The sequence below is a fragment of the Dioscorea cayenensis genome, chromosome 11 (genome assembly GCF_009730915.1).
Source record: "Dioscorea cayenensis subsp. rotundata cultivar TDr96_F1 chromosome 11, TDr96_F1_v2_PseudoChromosome.rev07_lg8_w22 25.fasta, whole genome shotgun sequence".
Taxonomy (NCBI): Eukaryota; Viridiplantae; Streptophyta; class Magnoliopsida; order Dioscoreales; family Dioscoreaceae; genus Dioscorea; species Dioscorea cayenensis.
Genome location: NC_052481.1, coordinates 6,021,190 through 6,030,175, shown reverse-complemented (window position 1 = coordinate 6,030,175; position 8,986 = coordinate 6,021,190). Strand labels below are relative to the sequence as shown.

Here is an 8,986-nt window from a genome sequence, read left to right as displayed (position 1 = left end):
TCATCAAGGATTTTTCTTAGATAATCCAGCCTCTTACTAAGCTTCTTGAGAAGGACATGCCTTTTGAATTCTCCACAAATGTCTATCAGTATTTGAGACACTCAAGGAGAAACTGGTGAATGCACTAATTGTTATAGCCTCTGATTGGAACCTTCCCTTTGAAATTATGTGAGAAGCAAGTGATCATACAGTTGGGGCTATCTTAGGACAAAGAATTGACAGGTACTTTCAACCTATATACTACACTAGTAAAATTTTGAATGATGCACAAGAAAACTATACCACCACCGAAAAGGAGTTACTAGTTGTTGTTTTTGCATTTGAGACATTTTGTCACTATCTTATTTTGTCCAATGTCATGGTTTTTACAGATAACTTTGCACTTCATTATTTGTTTAGCAAATTGGATGCCAAACCAAGATTAATTTGTTGGATTTTGCTTTTGTAGGAATTTGATGTGGAGATTAAGGATAAATGAGGCTCGGAGAATTTAGAAGTAGACTACTTATCAAGACTTGAGCACCCAGGGGAGAAATCTCTAGAAGAAGTCAAAATTAATAATTTCTTTCCTGAAGAGCATCTCTATTCTATTACTGTATTAGGTAAAGTTGATACACCATCATTTGCGGACTTTGCAAATTACCTCGTAGCTTGGGCCTTTCGCAAGGATAAATTTGTACATCTCAAAAAGAAATTCTTTGCAGATGTGAAGCATTATATATGGGATGATCCATACTTGTTTTGAGTTTGTGCAAATCAGGTCATCCGACAGTTAGTTTCACGCAAGGAAGAATGGGAAATCATTAGACAGTGTCATTCAGGACCTACTGGAGGGCATTATAACACCAACAAAACTGTAGCAAAAGTGCTTAACGCTGGCTTCTTTTGGCCATCCATTTTTTGTAACGCACGAAGGTACATTCAAAGCTGTGACAATTACCAATGCATAGGTAACATCTATCGTCATTTTGAAAGCCCTCAAGCCCCCATTGTTCATTGTGAAATTTTTTATGTTTGGGGTATCAACTTCATGGGCCCTTTCCCTAGTTCTTTTGGAAATAGATACATCCTAGTAGCGGTAGACTATGTGTCGAGTTGGGTTGAAGTTCAAGCTTTGCCTTCCAATGATGCTAGAGTTATTTCCCTATTTTTGAAAAGATTATTCTCTCAGTTTGGTTACTTAGGGCAATTATTAGCGATAAAGGCACACATTATTATAATGCGTAATTAGAAAGGGTTCTCAAAAGGTATAGTGTCACTCATCGAGTAGCTACTCCATATCACCCTCAAACTAGTGGCCAAGTAGAGGTCTCTAATCATGAACTAAAACGCATCCTAGAAAAGTCAGTAACTCTTGGCAAGAACGATTGGTCCGAAAAATTAGATGATGCTCTCTGGGTGTATAGGATAGCTTACAAGACACCTTTGGGAACCTCACCATACCGCCTGATCTATGAAAAAGCATGTCATTTACCAGTTGAGTTTGAGCATAAAGCCTATTAGGCTACCAAGTTCTTAAATTTTGATTTGGAAGCCACTGGAGAAAAGAGGAAACTTCAATTAAATGAACTACATGAATGGCGGCGAATATCATATGGAAACTCTCGTACTTATAAAGAATGCATAAAAATTTATCATGATAAATTAATTAAGCCAGGACATGATTTTCATGAGGGAGATTATGTGTTGCTTTATAACTCTTGTTTGAAACTTTTTCCAAGAAAACTCAAATCAAGGTAGAAAAGACTTAATGCATCACACAAGTATTTCCACATGGGGCAATTGAGATCACACATCCAGAACATGTCACATTTAAGGTAAATGGTCGAAGGCTAAAATATCACTTTGGCGATACTTCTAATCCAGGTAAAGAACTTTTTCATGAAAAGCCTCCTTGGCATGTGCATTTTAGGTACGTCAAGCTTGTGACTTTAAAAAAGCACTCTTGGGAGGCAACCCAAGCAAAATTTTTGTGTTTTGTTGAGTGTGAGACTTTAGTCGTAGTTTTGTCATTTTGTTTAAATTTCTAATAAATTGTTCAGCTTTTCATGTGTTAGTTGTATTTTTGTGATCTTAGACACTCATATTCATGTTTCCTAGGTCATATTTGTATTTGAGCTTAATTGTATGAAACAAGGCAAACTATGCTCAATTTTTCAGGACTCTTATGGGCGACTTACACCAGTAAGAAGGGTCGTAAGCCTCAAAAAGAGAGCTTTACGGGAATCTTACGCCCATAAGCCACCCTGTAAGGGGAATTCAGAGAGCCTTACGAGTGCACTTGCGACCCGTAAGTCTTGGAGAGCATAATTCAAAGGTTCCTTACGGGGGACTTAGGCCCATAAGTTAAGCTATAAGGGTCATCCAGAGAACTTTACGGGTATACCTTGAACCCTTATGGCTCGTAACCTCCACAGGTTACAACCTCGGTCCTTTATGGGTAGCTTGTGCCCATAAGTCAGATCATAAAAATAAGACAAAGGACCTTACGGGTGTCATTTATGCCCGTAAGCGTGTCGTAACCGGTTAGGGTTTTAGCGCCGCCAGTTGAATGTGTGCCTTCATTTTTACAAACACTCCATTTTTCAACACCTCAGCCAATGTCTCCTTCTCTTCGTTTGTTTTCGTGGGTGACCCCTCCGTATATCCCCTTCATCTTGAGTGTGTTTGACTCATCTTCTTGCCTTCCACAGAGTTTTTCCTCTTCCTCCAACACTTGAGGTAATGACAGATTTGTTTTTCTTGTGCACTTTGACTATTGGTCCATTTTCATGGTGGATTCATTATGTTATTGCTTTGCATGTCATCTCTGTTATCTTGTGTGCATTGTGTGCAAAATTTTTGAACTTCTGTGCAAAAAGAGGCTCTTTAAGGCCTGAGCTCCTAGCTTACGGCTGTAAGTAAGCCGTAAAGGTGAAGTTTCCCGAGGCTTACGATCGTAAGCCTGATTGTAAGCAGGCCATAAACCCTTCTGATTTGGCTTTTTACATATTCTTTGAAGATAAAAAGTTTGTTTCTTTGTGCAGGATAACTAAAATCAAACGGAAAACCGTTGGGCCACAAAAGAGGGGCCGTTCTGAGGGTTCAACTTCCCAATATGTACCCACATGAATATCAAGAAAGTTGCTAGGGAAGGGATTGCACAAGCGACCAGTGACCATGCCACCTCCTATGCCCATTGAGCTCAGTTTTTCCATTCCACGTTCCCAAAAAATACAACCTTTTGAAGATGAAATGATTTGTCAAATTTTGTATGTAGATTGGCAAGTTTTGGAATAGTTGGGTTTGGATGAAGTGGTTAGGGGATTTCTTAGTACAAGGGATGGATTCGATTGTTTGATATTGCAGAGGACACATAAGGGGTCTCTACACTTGTGGTTTCGAGTACCATTAAGATAGATCGCCATTTGACTAGCTTTGACAGAGCAGGCTCTATACGATTTTAGTTATTTGAACTCGAGCGTACCCTAAGTTATACGGAGTTTGCTATGTTCCTGGGTCTTTACGATAGAGAGTTCATTATGATTGAGGATTACAATTAGCTAATTATTGATTATCCCTTCGGGGACATGGCTATAGGGGTTTGGAACCACTTATGCTTAGGAAGGAATTATGAACCGGGTTTGACTAAGGCAACATGTATCGTCGACCTTGCATTGTGCTACATTCACGCGGTGATAGCACGGTCATTTGCTGGTAAAGCAGACAGTCAGGGGGTTATAGGGGGACATGAGCTACTATATTTGTATACCATAACAGAGCACCGACCATTTCATCTGGGATTTATATTAGCCGAGTTCCTCACACATCAGGGGCAGTATACACGTTTGAGTTCCATCTTTGCCGGACTATATACTACGTATCTCATTCGAGTCATGGGACTCTTTGGAGAGCTAGAGGGTCAGGTCATAGTGGGTAGCATGACATCCCTCGGGATGGACACTCAGATCCATTGGGATGGTTATGCGACAGGGGTCACGATATGTACTCACTCATCTTCCTAGTGGGCTACCTCTAGTTTCTAGAGAAGCTTTAGGAGACTCCTCAGACAATGTGACCAAGAGTGACTTATCACCCCCCTTAGCTACAGGTAGCCCAAGAACACCGATTCGTCCTCCTTGACGCTGTTCCAATATCCAGCATCTGCGAACTGAGGTTAGGCAGCTCCAGGAGGACCAGTGATAAGTGTCTAAATGTAGGTGTTTTCATATATATATCGTATTCACTTTCTATGTATTTTGTGAGGTTTGATGCCCGTTTTGCGCTTAATCATTCGTCCTCCTTGACACTGTTCCGATATCCAGCATCTGCGAACTGAGGTTAGGCAGCTCCAGGAGGACCAATGATAAGTGTCTAAATGTAGGTGTTTTCATATATATATCGTATTCACTTTGCATGTATTTTGTGAGGTTTGATGCCTGTTTTGCGCTTAATCGTCTACTATTTACTTTGTAGGGCATAAGAGAGCCATGGAGAACAAAAAGATATCATTTAGGCGAAAAGAGAAGAAAACTGCAATTTCATACCACCTCCATACCACCCAGTATGGGGGCCATATGCACTATAGCAGCGGGATAAAATTGAAGCTGTCTGCCTAGATTTTCATACCACCCCCGTACCACCCAATATGGGGCCGTATGCACCCTGTATGCACCTCGTATGGAGCACGAATCTAGATTATTTGAGTGCTATACGACCCTCATACGACCCCTATATGACCCATACGCCATGAGAGGTATAAAAGCTGACTTTTAGTGCAGAACAAGGGACTTTTTGGACAAATTTTAGAGAGGCTACTTGGGAGGCTTTGAGTGACCTTGGGAAGAAGAAGAAGGGCAAGGAAACGAGGAGATCATCAAAGGCCAAGGTCAAGGGCTCTCAAGGCGAGAAGGCAACATCATTCAAAGGGGAAACCAACCAAGATTTGAAGGAAGGAGACCCACTGCTAGAGGAAGCGTCATTCAGCATTCCTTTGGTAGGGGAAGCGTCATTCGGCACATTCTCTACCTCCTCCTCCACCATTTCATCTAGGGAGTGTCATTTATGCTTTTGTTTTGTGTTTTACTTGATTGTATTGCTTGTTGTGGGATGATGACACACTAGACCCCCAAGGCCACCGGGTTTTGGTGACCTTGGGGGGTTTTATCATGTGTTTTGGATGATTACTTGTTAATTCCATGCTTGGGTTATTTTGAGATTTAATCCATTGTTTTCATGCTAAGTGCTACACTAAGGAGAAATTCGTGGCTCTTTTGTGAGTGATGCATGTAGATGTGACTTGCTCGCATGTGTTAGATCATGAATGGATTAGAAGGGGATACTTGTATCATCACACCGAGAAATTGGGTGTTGGTAGCCCTCCATGTTAGGTTTGAGCCAAAGAAGAGTAGGTTTACTCCTATTTGAGATTTTCTTGTACTTAATGCAATCATTGGAACGTGGATTTGGAAGAAATTCCTATCGATGTTCGTATGGGATTAGGGTTCAATCGCAGAGAAATTGGGGTTGTTCTAATCTAGAAATCTCTTGGTCCAATTTACCCTTGCATCTTTTAATCATCATCCATGTTTCATGATAACCCCTCAAGGGGATCCACATCCATAGGCCTTTGCATTACATTGATTTCCTTGCTTGCTCATTGCTTGTTCTCTCTAATTTGTTGGTAATCTTCTTTTAATTTTAATTGCATCTAGTAGAGTAGATTCCATCACTTGAGATCTTAGGCTAGATAATAGTTCGAGAAAGAGTAATAGGAGATCCTTAGCCCCGTGGAATACGATCCTCGTATCTTCACACGAGGTATTACTTGGCGATCCCGTACACTTGCGGGGAAGCAGTCAAGTTTTTGGCGCCATTGCCGGGGATCTTAAGGAATTCTAGGAAACTTTTAGATTATTACTCTAGCCATTTCACCAATTACTCGTTTTTATCGTTAATTTTTTTTTTCTTTTCCTTTGTTCTTAACTTTCTACCATTTTTCTTGGTTTTGCAAGGTGTTGTGCATGACATGTTCAAATCCATCGACCTTGATTACATCGGATAGTTAGATTGAAAGAACTTTGCATCGGTGATTGAGAGAAGTTGGTGAAGGGTCGGGTACACAAAACATTGAAATTGAGGATAGAGAGTCTTCAATCATGGCCGAAGAGCGATGCACTTTATCCGAATATGAAAGACCTCAATTCACGGGTGATGAGTTTAGTGTTCAAGCACCATCCGTAGCATCCAACAATTTTGAAATTAAAGCAAGTACAATCGGCATGGTCCAAAACTCGGTTCAATTCAATGGTCTTGCAAATGAAGATGCACATGACCACCTTTCCCGGTTCCTCCATATTTGCTCTACATTCAAGATTAATGGGGTGTCAGACGATGCTATCCGTTTGAGGCTATTTCTATTCAGTTTGAGAGACGGGGCATATCGTTGGCTTACATCATTATCTCAAGGGTCTATAAAAACATGGAAGGATATGGTTGAGAAGTTCCTTGGGAGGTATTTTCCGCCAAGCAAAGCGGCGAAGTTAAGACAAGAAATTTCAGCCTTTAAACAAGGGGAGTCCGAAACATTGTTTGAAGCCTATGAAAGATTCAAGGATCTCCTTAGAAGGTGCCCCCATCATGGTTTTGCCTCATGTATACAAGTACAAATAATTTACAATGGGTTGAATTATGCTACTCGCCAACTTATTGATGCCGCAGCGGCTGGTTCCCTTAGCAACAAGTATCCCGATGAGGCCGAGCAATTACTTGAGTCTATGGCGAGCAATGAATCATATTGGGCCTCAAGAGGATCTTTACAAAAGACTGCTGGGCTTTATAAAGTGAGTAGCAATGATGTCTTGGCCACAAAGATTGATGTGTTAACTCGAAAGCTTGATCTTCTTATGGGTAGTAGTTTAAGGCCAGAATCAGTGTTGAGTTGTAGTACTTGAGGTGGTGCGCATGGTGCAGCCCAATGTCCTATTGCTAGCTCCTATGTTGCTTCCATTGAGAATGTCGACTATATTGGGGGGCAACAAAATCATGGGAACCCGTACAACTCAACTTACAATCCAGGGTGGAAGAACCACCCAAATTTTTCATGGAACCAAGGCCAACAACAAAAAGGTGCACCACCTCAAGGATCTCAATTTCAACAATCGGCCTTTGAGAAGAAATTTACTACTGAAGAGGTCCTTGCCAAGTTCATGCTCAGTACTAATGACAGGTTCAATAGCCTAACTAGTAGCATGGATGCACAATTTGGCAAGGTGAATGCTCAGCTCATTCAGCACGCCAAACAGTTCAGTGAGATAGGTTCTGTCTTGAGAAACTTCCAAGCTTCGGTAAAGTCACTTGAGCATCGAGTAGGGGAACTTGCGAAGGCAAATTCTGAACGTCCTCTTGGGTGTCTTCCAAGTAACATGGAAGACAATCCAAGGGAGCACTTGAAGGCCATTGCTCTTAGAAGCGGGAGGCAAGTGGAGACAATGGTCGAAACTGACCCAAGTGTCAAGGAAAGTGGGGTAGCCTTCGGGGAAGACCCCAAGCTAGTTGAAGAAAACAGTGAAGATAAAAATCAGGGAAGAAATGATAGGCCGCAACAACAAGGACCATCAAAATCATCCTAGTACAAGCTTCTGATCCCTTATCCAACCAGATTGAAGCATTACAAGGAGGATGTTCATTTCAGAAAATTCATCAACATCTTTGAGCAACTCCACTTGAACATCCCGATAGTTGAAGCATTGACTCAAATGCCAAAATATGCCAAGTTTTTAAAAGAGCTCCTTACGAACAAGAGAAAGTTGGAGGAAGAAGGCATGGTTGCACTTATGGGGAATTGCTCGGATATTTTAGAAAAGAAGCTCCAACAAAAGTTGAAGGATCCGGAAAGCTTCATTATCCCGTGCGTGCTTGAAGGTGGAGTCTAAGAAAATGCTCTAGCGGATTCGGGGGATAGTATAAATGTCATGACCTACACCATGTATTTAAAACTTGGCCTGGATGAGTTAAGGCCCACGAGGATGACTCTACAATTGGTGGATCGATCAATAAGGAAACCTCGTGGGATTGTTGAAGATGTGATTGTCAGAGTGGACAAATTTGTTTTTCCTGTGGATTTTGTCATCATGGACATCGATGAGGATGTGGAGATACCATTGATTCTTGGCCGACCATTCCTCAGCACCTCGGCTGCGCTAATTGATTTGAAAGAAGGGAAATTAACGTTAAGATTTGGAGAAGAGGAAGTGGTGTACACTTTGCCGGCTGCTATGAAACATTCTTTAGATCATGATGACACACTTTACTTCATTGATGAAATTGATAGGTTGATTTCTAATTGTGTGCAGGAGGTGCTCTCGATAAACCCTTTTGATGAGTATTTGGGAGAGTTGGAGAATGAAGAACAAGAAGAACCTCACCACCATCCTCCAATTCACAACTTGAAGCAACCAAAAGAGAAGGTATCCTGTACCAAAGCAAAGGAAAAAGAGAAAAAAGAGTCATTTGTGAAGAAAATGTGGAGGGAGATTCATGGGAGAAAAAAGAAAGGTACCAAGCTTCATCATCCCACATCTCAAGGAAGGAAGGTAAATTTTTCACCCCTCTCCACCCATGAACAATTCGAAGTCTTTTCAATGTTGTCACTGAATTTACCGGGAAGAAACAACACTACAAGGGGAATTGGGGGTGGATTCAACCTCTTTGAACCCCCATGAGGTAAGGAATGAGGAACGTCAGGCTCGTGACGTTAAACAAGCGCTTCTTGGGAGGCAACCCAAGTATTCTGCGGTGTTTTCTTGCATTTTTCATATTTTTAGATCATAGTTCATTTCACTTTTCATATTTTTTAGACTTTTTTTGCTTTTGAATAAGTTCATGCCCGCACACTTGACACATTGTTCTCATCATTTTTAATTGTGATGTATTTGTGCAACTTCTTGAGAAACTCATGTTTAGGTGTTAATTCATGTGCTAGATCGTCGTTTTATTCATTTTATTC

General features: G+C 41.1%; 1 non-coding gene across 1 annotated transcript; it reads right to left on the bottom strand.

The window, feature by feature from the left end:
- Positions 1–6,518: 6,518 nt before the first annotated feature.
- Positions 6,519–6,625, bottom strand: LOC120272811. Its single transcript, XR_005540346.1, has one exon. It is a non-coding gene; the product is annotated as a small nucleolar RNA R71 (small nucleolar RNA).
- Positions 6,626–8,986: the final 2,361 nt, after the last annotated feature.